The 12,299-nt window shown below is 38.2% G+C and overlaps 1 long non-coding RNA gene across 1 annotated transcript; it reads right to left on the bottom strand.

The window, feature by feature from the left end:
* Positions 1-2,348: 2,348 nt before the first annotated feature.
* Positions 2,349-9,915, bottom strand: LOC122996118. Its single transcript, XR_006406933.1, has 3 exons — positions 9,832-9,915; positions 5,944-6,062; positions 2,349-2,766 (listed from the first exon to the last, which is right to left on the bottom strand). It is a non-coding gene; the product is annotated as an uncharacterized LOC122996118 (long non-coding RNA).
* Between the last annotated feature and the right edge of the window lie 2,384 nt (positions 9,916-12,299).

Below are 12,299 nucleotides of genomic sequence, written 5' to 3'. Positions count from 1 at the left end.
CGTAGATCTCTGATGAAGTGAAGCTGGTAAAGAATTGTTGAGATTGCAGGCTGACTCATTTGAATGCTGGAGAAATACATGTCATAAAAAAACATTTATTTGTGCGCAGAGCTCCTTACTGTGACACATCACACTTCTTATGTGCCATTCACAATGTTATAAACAAACACAGCACCATGTTGCCAGAGCATAAAACACCAATAAGTGTTATGGTGTATGCTCAATCGTCCATATAAGTCAACATGCTACTCTGAGTGAGCAAGTAATTTTTGATGTAATTTTGTTTGGCATCACTGATTTCCAAATTCTGATGCTACTTGCTGTGAGTCTTTTATGTCATTTCCTCATGGAAAACACTTTGACCCCTGTGTATCTTTGTGTATCTACAATAAATGGTTGAAACTGAGTACAGATGACAGCTGAACCTAAAAAACTAAATTTGTAGCTAAAAGAAAATGGAAGACTATTCTTTCTAGAGGTATGTACTGTGTTCAGTACAGCCTTCAAGTTGTGTTTAGTTTTTGATGGAGGGACTAAACATCTTTCGACATGAAGAATTTACAGTATGTCATAAAATATACTGAATTTCATCTCAAATTTTACTTTACAATTGAGTTAATATAATTGTTGTATTTGTAAAACACAATGTGGCCATTAGTACTGCTCTATAAATAAAGTTTACTTGCTTACTTACTTTGTTAGGGATTATAATGTAGATTATGGGCAATTTACTAGAGACTTCATATGATTCATATGATTTTTTAAATTTATTCATTTATTTATTTTACACTTCAAATGTTACAGAAGAATAGGTATCCCAGGGTATTGCATTCACTATGCAGTACAATAATACACAGTGTTTTATCTTTTTGAGTTAACTGAGTCTACTGAGTCTCCTTTTTCAAGGCAGTGGAACTGTAAAGCCTGCCATCTTTCAGCATTTGCAGCTGTGTCCTCTGAGGGGTTTACCAGCATCCATGGTTCCTTTGGAAATCCTCCCTTTGGATTTATACAGGGAAGCCAACCAATGTAGGAGCATTTAAAAGCACATTGTGCTGTATGAAATTTTAATAGGGGAAAACACAGTATATTTAGAAGAAGGGTGGATACAAGATTGAAGATTACTGCACAAGTTTGATCTGGTTAGAGATGGCATTTAGTAGTTTTAGCTGACTCTCTCTCTCTTTCTCTCTCACATACACACGTACAAAAAACTAATAAACTTTAAGGCCACATGGAACTGTATTAAATGTCTAAAGTATTTATTTCATTTTACAGGTGTTGGTTTTTCATCATTTGTATAGTTTATATAAAGTATCACCTTCAAAACTGTATATGCAAAACTCACACACTGATATGTCTTTTTGTCACTTGGGTAAATTGTATTTACTTTCTCTCAAAGCTAGTCCTTTAAAGGTAGAGTCAGTGATTCTGGAGAAAGACTGTGCGATGCGCTTTTTGTCAGCGAATATCTCCTCACGGTTCGCCAGCTGTCCATTCTGTGTGTGCACTGAATAAAGTCTGGTGTTCATACACAGCCCTGGCTCTGTCAATGGGAGACAAAGAAAGTGTCTTGGACCAAGCCACAAAACTCTCCCCAGCCAATCAGCATGGGGCGTTCATGCTCGTGCACAGGACGGTGGATGTCAAGAGAGCAGCTGTCTGTGTGAGGACACAACAGTCTCCCATCTCCAGCATCTACTGAATGGTGGGGGAGGGCTGGCGAACTGGAGAGGGAAATGCCGTGGCCAATTCACCTAGAAAGTGTTTTCTCAAGGAAACACTTCCATTTTATTAGATGTCTCAATTCACACTGAATCTGAGACAGTCTCATGGAGACCCCCCACCCCACGTTTTTTACACTCTGATTCTATTTCGTTCGCCTTTAGCAAAGTGTAATCTGAGCAGGCGGCTGTTTAAATCACACAGATATTCTGCTGTACATGTGTTTTGAACTTGTTAACCGCATCCGTAATAAATACAAAGACTGTCGATTTCTTTCATGGAGCCGAAATACAAACGATTTTGGTTCAGTAAACTTCTGCTGTCAGTCAGCTTGATGAAGGCAGTTTGGCCGGCTGCTGTCCTCTCAGCTTGCCAAGAGCTGCAGCTGTCAGACAGCTGCTTCTGTGGACAGAGACGCAGAGCGCAGGTTGAGTGAGAAGTGAGGAGGTCACAGAGAAGTGGAGAGTGTAGATGGACTCACATGAGATGAAATTTTCTTTCCACTTGTGATAATGTGTGAGAGGAACAGAAGTGACTCTACAGCTGATGCATCGCTGTGGATTCCACCATATTTCTCTTTTGGTTGTTGCTTTGGCAATGCGTGTCCATGAATTTGGGGGGCGGAGCTTCTGAAGGGAGTACTAAGGGAGGGGTGTATTTGTTGGATGTTCAGTTCAACAATCTTTCTCTAGAATGACTGACTCTACCTTTAACTAACCTTAATCTAAGCTTATTTCTAACCATGAAAAAAGCAAGTCTTAGTCCTAAAAGTTTACATTTGTGGGGACAAGGCTTTTGTCCTCAAATGGGGGGTGAGTCCCCACAATGTAGTACTATGAACAGGTCCCCTAAATACCATTAGTCCAAGTACACCCAAACATACACACACCATGACAATATGTTACACTTGCACTTGAATTGTATTACATCAGAGGCAAACAGGGTAGACTGAGAACACTAAAACTCTGCTGAAACTGCTTTGAAGCCAATTGACAGAATCTCAGTTTCTAGGTCGTCAGTTCCTTACGGGGCCTTGTGTAACTGGTGAAAGAACATGAAAAAACACATAATTGTTAATGCAACAAATGATACAGACAAATGGACACATGCAGAGCAAATAGAATGTCACTCATGCTTACGGTGAAGAGAAGCTTTGTTCTCAAATCCTGGATTTACAGTTGAATTTAATGATAGTACAATGGCTGGTTTTACACTGCGTCTTATATATCTCCAGATGTCATTAATATTTTCAGAGGCGCTGTGTCTCTTTCAACTGTGTTATGGTTAGCTACTTTATATTAACATAAAAGACTATTCTGAGCCACCAGAGCAGCTTCCATATTGTGCTTGTAATTCATTATCAAACTGTCAAACAATTAGATAATACTCAAAGTTTAAACAACTGATACCATAACACCATACCATAATAATCATAATTGTTTTTTTCCTCCTGTTTATGAAGTATGCCAGCATGCATTAACAATTACCCAACTCAGCTAGAGACATCTGTGTGTTGCTGAGGGAGATGATGAGGTGAGCAGACCTGTGATTCACTAACAAATGTCTACTCCCATATGGCTACACCTTTATTGATCTGTTACCTTTATTGAAATATGTGTAGATCTTTCAAAGTGCAAGAAGTTTAAAAAAAGGAAAAAGAAATCATCTTTTATTTTGCTTTTTTGCAAAGAATTATTATTGGTAAGCATATTAGACATATGAGGTTGTCAGTTTATCAAAAGCATAGTTTATGCTTTATTTATGCTGTTTCCCACCTTTATTGACAAAAGAACTATAACGCAATCCTTCCAGTCTGTTATTTTTTGATAAATTTCTGAGTTAGAAATGAGAAATGAGAAATGAGTTATTCAAATAAATTACTAGAGATTCCAATAGCCTCCTTATGGTAAAGGATATACTTGTGTGGCAACCCCTCTGCACATTACCCATGTCTGAAAGCTCGGTTTGTTGATTGCCTCACAGGTAAACACATCAAGCACACAACTGCAGCTTTGACTTTTTCCATGAAAATTGGTACAACCTCAGGCCATTTAGAAAAGAAATATTAAACCAGTGCTGTGTTGTTTTTCCACTCCACTATAAATGTTAACAAGGCATTCAATTTGATGTCTGGCTGGGGAAGTACCAAAAAGCGACAAAGTAAAACTAATGAAGACAAACACCATCAACCTCGAACAAAGAGCAACTCTAAATCAGGGCAATAACAGAGAAACCACTGAAAACCACTTCACCATGCCTGCACATATGCTCAATTGTCTGTTGTACAAATTAACAGATTATTATGCATAAATGGACATGTATCCAACAGATCTGTGTAGAAATCCACACGTAAATGTGAATTCTTGGTAAATACTCAAACTTTGCATAGAACAAACAAACAAACAAAAAAACAGTTCAACTTTTTCTCACTATGACATTTTGATTAATGGTAGGTTTTGTAGAGCACTCTAATTAAATCAATGTGCCTCAAGAACCCTGATTGTATCTATAATTTGGGCAACATTAATTGTCTCTATTGCATACAAATATTGATGATAGTTATGCTTTAAAAGTTGTAAAATGCATACATTGTGTCAAACAGCCATATTCATCTGCATTGTATGGTTAAGCATTGTGACAAATCTTTTTATTGTTGATGAGTTAGATATAGTGTAGAATGTTTTCCTTACAGTCATGATGAAGATCTCTGATACACTAGACTAGAAATTGAACTATATTTATTTTACATAACATTTATAAATAAATAAATGAATATATATGTTTTTAATTTTTAAGAAATGTGTAATACTGATGTGAGATGTGTATGTAAGTGTGTTTAGGAAATAAATGTTTTGTGATACACTGAGCCCAAGAAAAATTTCCCCGAAGGGGACAATTAAGTACATCTTATCTTAATAATAAAACATTTCCTAATAGTCTTTGTATTCCCACATTTTTATACATTTGAACCTGTCTGCAACTTTCAAGTTGTTCTTGCCCAGAGAACTGAATTACATTGACACAGAGTGGATGCATCTGTAACCTATATTAGTGTTGCATGCATGTTGTGCATACTTTGAGTCTGAATACTGCGCATGATTATTTGTGCATATGTGCTTGATCAGCTTTGGGGAACAAAAGGTTCAGTAAGAATACACACACACATACTCATACAAGTACACATTCATGTAAGCACAGCCAGTGTATAAAGTATACATCAGGCAGGTGGGATTCTGACAGCCATAAATTAGCTGGTAATGAGGCTCCTCTCTGCAATGTGTGAGGCACCATTGGCTGGAGGAAACAAAAGGTCAAGCTGCGAGAGCTGACACAAACTTGTTAAAAGGTCAAACTGGACAATGAGGCAGGATTCTTCAGACCCAAATCTTTACAGGTTACAAAACAGTTACATAATTTTGTAGGTGGGCTGTGCATGTGTGTGTGTATGTGTGTCTGTGATGGCTGTGGTGTGGGGACATTTGATTGATGCCCATTGTATATTCTGTTTCCATGGTATTGGAGCTCTGCTGAAAAAAAAGCTGCTGGCTACAGTGCCAGTCTCATAAATAATGCATTTTTGACATGTGATGACATCATTGTCAAACTTTGTATTAATTCTTGTGATGTCCCCGGGAAGATATAGCATTTGGCACTGTCTTTGTGAATCAAGATAGAGTAGGAGAGCACTGCCATCTGGTTTTGTTTTGCATAAATTTAAAGTCTGTGTAAAGCAATAATAAATGTGTGTTTTGAGTTTTTCACACCACAGAAAAATGTGTTATTAACCACCAGCCAAATTTAAATGATTAAAAAGAATGCAGAGTATATAAAATTAGTTTCAAAATCGTGGAAAAACAAGCTGTATTCTGAGCTCTGAAGCACTGGGGGTCTGTCCACTGAAGGTGCTGAAAGTACGGCCCAACTGGACAGCCTCTGAGCCTTTGAACTTAACAAAACTCATGCCGAACTCCCTTAAAAAATACACAATCTAAAATAGGACGTGTTTGTAGCTGTATGACTAGCAACATGGATGATATTTCAAAAATATCACAACACTAGGAGCCACTGTTTAATTCAGCACCTATTTTGTAGGTAAATGTGTACTTATTTCAGTAAAAATGTAACTTAAATGAGTAGTCAACAAGTGATCCATCACAAATCATTACGATGTTAAATTGTTGTTTTTTTTCAATGAAGTTTGGTGCCAACGTTACTCACTTCTTTGCTGAAAAGCGCCGGCGAGGGACTGGATGTAGCAGCCGCAGGAGTACGCCTGTAGTGATGGCGAAGGCACTGGAGTAGCGTCCTCAGTGCAGCCTGATGCAGCGTGTGTGAGACTGGACAGAGGCAGAGAGGGCAGCCACTCAGACGCGGCTCACGCAGCAACACTGCACCAGCAGTGGGACATGGATATGTTATCTGGGCGGACCAACTCTACCTGTCAGAACCCGATGGACACTTCAACTAGGTTTGAAATAACTCCTTGCACAGGCGCTCTAGTTCTTGAACAGTGTTAAGGGAGGGGTCATGCTATTCACCCCTCTACGTCATGGATCCACTATTTCAGGCCCACCTAAAAAATCCTGAATACAGAAATGGTGAAAAACAGTTTAACACTCTAACTCCACAATTCAATACTGCATAGTTCACAGTCTTTTCACATGTTTTCAGCAATTATTTTCTAACATGTACAATGTGTTTCAAAAGAAATCTCTCCTTTACACAGACTTTAAGTGGAGGTAGACAAGAACACCTTCCCTGTGGTTGTTCCCTTTTGATAACTTACAATACTACTTCTGATTCCCTAAAGTGTCCTTAAGGCCTCCTCTATCACAATAGACTGAAATGGGAGTTTTCTTTTGAAATACAGGTGAATACAACAAAGAGTTTCTGGTTTGAGTCTCACGTCTTCAAAACTTGTTTGCTGGTTGTCTAGTAAATGACACAATACTGAAGTTTCCTGATTTCTCACAGCACTGAAGCATTTTTAAACTAGAGCTAGACCAATAAATATAATATATAGATATTAGTTTATCGCTGTTAAATCAGTATTAATGTATTATAATCCACAAAAATCTGTAATTGAAAGTATGGCTCTTATGTAAATATGGTTTTTAAGTACCTAGTAAGCTACTTTACATACAAATTTCAGACTTAAAAATTTTACCCCCAGGGTTTCATAGTGAAATACTGCACATTTTTGACAACAACACAATCTCATCTCAAGGTCTATTTAGTAGCTGTTCTGGAGATTTTCATAAGCAGATGGAGTTTGCCCAGAAACAAAACAAACACAAACTCCATCTGCTAATGACAATCATGTAATCTGATCAAAATCTAGAGAGGACATCTATACAGTATGGACCTTGAAGTGAGATAAGGGCTGCGACTAATGATTATTCTCAACGTTAATTAATCTTGAGTAATGGATTAATTGTTTTGTCAATAAAATATCAGAAAATAGTTTTAAAAAATGCCTATCACCATTTCCCAGAGCCAAAAGTGATGTAATCAGCTTGCTTGTATTGTCTGACCAATTAATTGACTAATCATTTGAGCTCTGGGTGAGATTGTTTTCTCAATTAATTTTGGATGAACTTTTTGCACCACTATATTTATCAGATGGTGTACTTACCAGTCAATTTTAATAACAAGGTTTTACACAGAGAACACACTATAAGCTCATAACAAAGACAGTATAAGTTGCTAGTGTAAAAAATAGGAATATGTTGGCTTCAAAATTCTTTATTCTAAAGTATTTCCTTACAACAGAGTTAAGCCAGTCTGATGGATTTACTTTTCCCTACACTGTTAAATAATATGTTGTTGAGACTTAAGCCAAATATGAAAAAGTAAAATGGAATAGATAAACAATGACATTCTGAGTCTGTCTTTCCTGTGCGAGCTGTGTCTTTTGTGAGGTAGATTGTTCTTATTAGCAGTCAGTGAAAAGAGATCTGCAGGCAGGGGTCTTGTATAATGTACCCTATTCAAATCCTTATCAGACACACATTCAAACAGGTAGGCAGAGGATGTGCGTGCAGAGAAATCATAAGTTCCCCAAGCCCTCAAGATCTTTCATGGGGTTTCCACATCCTGATTCTTCCTGCCATGATGGATTTGGTGTATTAATAATAGACAGGGTCACTATTATTCTGGGATATCCAATTTAAAGTGATGAAAAAGTAATACACTGAAGCTTGAGTAAAATGAGAAATAGGGGAAAAGAGATATAAAGGGGTTTCTTAGAATGGGAAGATGTACAGAATATCATACTAGTCCAGTGTAAATTACTCTTACTCAATTTACTAAGTGCTCACAGTATTGAAAACCTTGGCTAGACTCCTGGGATCAGATGCATAAAACTTTATAGATTCATGACAGAGTTTGTTTGCACAAAAGTAGATATGTGCATTCTGTGCCAGATTTATGAACCTCTATGTACACATTGTTCATTGTCATACATCTCAGTCATTGTGAAAGTGTACACACATGCACAAACCATGGAATATGTAGAAGGAGTTTGAATTTTTCATTTTTAAACTTATGATGTCCAATATTCTTCAATATTTGCAAAATATTGTATAATTTGTATGAAAACATGTGCATCCATTTACTCGTGGTACATAAAATGATGCCTGCAAAAAGGACAATACCATATTAAAATATATTTGGAATTCTACTGAGAACTATAATGTGTTGAGAAGATTAAAACACCTACATACTAATGGTTTAACCACACAGATGTTTTCACTTAAAATGCCTGATTAGAGCTCTTCTTAAAGGCCCTGTGCACAACCACATACACAGGTGCTTTCACTTCTGTCTGATTAGACCTCTGGTCAGGTTGAAGGTTGGAGGACTCAATGCACTGATGAGAATTAAATACGTGTAATTTGTCTCACCCCACAGCTAACAAAGCTAACAAGAAAGTCAAGGAGATGTCACTCAAGGGCATTCTGTACACAGACACACAGACCTGAGAAGAGGTCTAATCAGCCACAATAATTAAAATCACCTGTGTGCGTTTACCATGGCTGTGCAGGACCTCTGAGGTGAGGTCAGACTGAAATAGCTCTTTTTCATGGAAGATGCTCAGACACATTAGGGAAAAGGTGTAACAGGTGTAAATTACAAAAAATAAAATAAAAAGATGGCTAAATTCCATCTAGCAGTTTCAGTACGCCTGAGCTTTTCCTACTATGACAAGTCAAAATGTCTGTTCTGAATTTTGCTCCAACTATCTCTGACACGTGGAATCAAGAAGGCGAGGAGGAGGGTGGGATTGACCTGTCATTCAGGAAATACTGACTGTTAAATATTACTCAACAGCTAATTAAATAATGAGGGATGTCACTTGGCAGCAGTGGGCACAAGGACAATGATAGAAGTTAATAACGTGTCTGTAAAGATGTATCGTGGAATGCTGTTGTTACCACCCTACCAGCATTATTTTCTGTCCCTTCTGCAGAGCTGGTACATTTTATCAAACTACTATTTTCAAGCTCAATAATGAACTTTTAAATGCGTTCAATGCAGACAAGAAGTCCTAACAGTGGTATGGATGAAATTATACCAGCTACTGAGCTGACATTTTCAACACAACCATCCTTATGACATCTGAAACTCCATCTGTTGATGAAGACTGTGTGTTACAGTCAGCAACAAAGTACACATTAAGTCATACCACGTAACATTAGTCACTGAAAAAAGACAGAGGACAGGAGAAAGTGACAATAAGTGATTTCTTCACTTGAAGAGATGTAAGATGATGTCTGAGAAATTAGCCAACAAGGGGGTGTCTCCTAACACATGTATTCACCCCTGTCCCACACTAGGTGGATTAATTGAGCCTATTCATCACAATGACTGGGTCAATTTACCCTTTGAGGACACCAGCCCCCTTTATACAAAATTAAGTGAATCAAATTTACCAAACTCCTCCTTTTTACTCTCTTTCCACTCCCTCTCTCCCTTTTCGTTCTATATTCTTTTTTTTCCTTTATCTGTCTTTTCTCTCGTTACTTTTTCTATGTTCTTCTAAAAGCCTTCAGGCGAAGTGAAAGAGAGCATGGGGTATGTAAAAAAAGAAGCGGGAGTGCTCACCGCCAGAGAGTGATGAGAAATCCACTCCAGGCTAATGGAATACAAAGACAACGTCTCCCGAATTTTCAATCCAATTATCTTGTGATTAATGCTTTAAAGGGGGATTGTTCTTCAATGTGGCCGTCATTCACTTCACCTGATTAAATAGCCAGTGCTTTGCCAAAACAATCAGAGGCTGATTTGGTACTGCTGCGATTGTTACTCAAGAGGGGAGAACTGTGGAGGAGAGGCTCAAGCAGATTATAATTAAATTGTTATGCAGATTACAGATATTGTCTGAGGTGGATCGTCTGACTATGTAGGTGCATGTTGAACCAAACCCTTCACCTCACTCCTCTATCTTTTTTTTTTTTTTTTCCTCATTCCTTGTGACTTGTCAGATAGGAAGGACCGTTTATGGAAAACATTTGGATATTAGCCGAGATCATTATCAACTGTTCAAATGAAGTACATTTTTTGCTAGTTGCTGTTCATGTTGAACATACATGGGTGCACATTCAGAGATAATGATATACAAACACGACACAATGAACCCCCCCCCCCCCCCCCCCCCCCCCCGATTATTATGTGCTGTACTGTGAAACAGCCCCACTTTACATTTCCTCAAGGCCTATCAGCGCTGAAATTGAATTTGCACTGTTGAAACCAACTTGATTTGGTTTGCGTAATAATGGAATCAGATGTTTTGCATCAGGAAGGGCAAATTTGTTGACAAGCCTGACGACAATGGGCTGCTACAAGTGTGTATGTGTGTATATTAGTGTGAAGGTGTACATACAATATTTCTGTGTGTATTTCCTGTGTGCCCGTGCATGTGTGTTTGTTGGAATTGTCTGACCTTGAGCTGTCAGGATTGGCAAGATTTTCCCCACACACTAATCTTCAAGCTGTTTTTCAATGCCATGTTGCCTCAAGCAACAAAATGTCCTATTGACATTGTGTCATTTTGTATTCTTTGATGTTTTTGATGCTGTATTGTTAGGTTTAGATTGGAAAAATTGAGCTTACCTCCCCCTTTTTTCAATTTTCTGTCTCTAATCCAAAGGGACAGGATAGATTGAACCATAGGAGTTGATCAATGTGAAATTATAGGTGAGACGCTTTGTTTCAAAGACCAAGTTTCATTCAGTCCTTTGGGATCAGATCACAATCATCCATTGTCATTGTGGATGAGGCTAGCAATTACCCCACTCAATACATCCAATTCCATCCACGTCTAGGTGTCTATGTCGGTTTAAGTTTGATTTGCCATACTGGAGAGACAGACAGAATGTCATAATAACAAAATTCCTCACAGGTCAGTGAGTGATTCAGCCCCATGTGTTCCATGGAAAATGCTCAGGTCAGAAGAAGATCAGTAGAATACACTGATCTGTGGATAAGCGTTTAGCCCCTTTCCAGTTTTCACTGTAGCTCAATCAGCTCTGGTCACCAGCAGAAAACTTGCAGGTACTGTCTACTTCTGTAGTTTCATAACCCAAAATACTCACCTCACTCACCTCTTGTGGTATTTAACCTTGCTGATATTTTGGTTGTATGTGGCCATGCAGGTTTTGAGATATCCATCTCTGCAATTTCTGCCTCCACCCCACTACAATTGAAGAGTTTTGTGGTGCTCACATCACTGAAACACTACATTAAATAATTCAACACAGACATCTCTTTCTAGAAGCAGTGCCCCCATTATTGATGATGATTCACAGAAGATGCTGTCAACAGTTTTCAAAAGGACTATTTCGTCAGATGAAACAATATCCAGTGGATACATCCATGGTGAAGTTTGTGGTTTTCCTAAAGTAACTGGACACACATGATGTTTTTTGTGTGCTCCTAGTGGCTAGATACCAGTAGCGAGTGAGTGAGAAAATATGGTTTTGTAATTTGGGTGAACTGACCCTTTAAGGACCCTTAAGACACACACACACACACACACACACATACTGTTGGTGCCATATTGGTTGCTTTATAATGAGTAAACATGCAATTTCCAATGTCATAAACACCTGCAGACCATACCATTATAAAACATAGATGAGACAAATATGTGTGTGTATGAAGACCACCTGGGCTGTAGTGGAAAAGACGAAAGCACTGAGAGCAAACAGCAAGACAACACTGTGCTGCAATCAAGAGAAAGCAGCTATAATGTAATGGGATGTTTACATGCATTGGGGCTGCCGTGAAGCGTCATTATATGGAGAGACCTCTTAATTCTTGAGCCGGATCTAGGCAGAAAAAAGTCACAAAGAATATCTGGCTTGGCAAGGGCTTGTTGTGGCCTTAGGGCTGATTTTAACCAGTTTGTTATGATGTTGTTGCTGTATTGTGCTGTTGCAGATCAGTTGACACCTACCATTAACATCTCATTTGTATTTTAAAGGTGCAGTGTGTAGGATTTAGTGGCAACTACTGGTGACATTGCAACAAACTGAATGACACATACAGTATAGCTTGCTATAGTGAATTTA

This window comes from Thunnus albacares, chromosome 13 (genome assembly GCF_914725855.1).
Source record: "Thunnus albacares chromosome 13, fThuAlb1.1, whole genome shotgun sequence".
In the NCBI taxonomy this organism is placed as follows: Eukaryota; Metazoa; Chordata; class Actinopteri; order Scombriformes; family Scombridae; genus Thunnus; species Thunnus albacares.
Note: the sequence above shows the minus strand (reverse complement) of the source record. Positions and strands in the feature narration are given on the sequence as shown.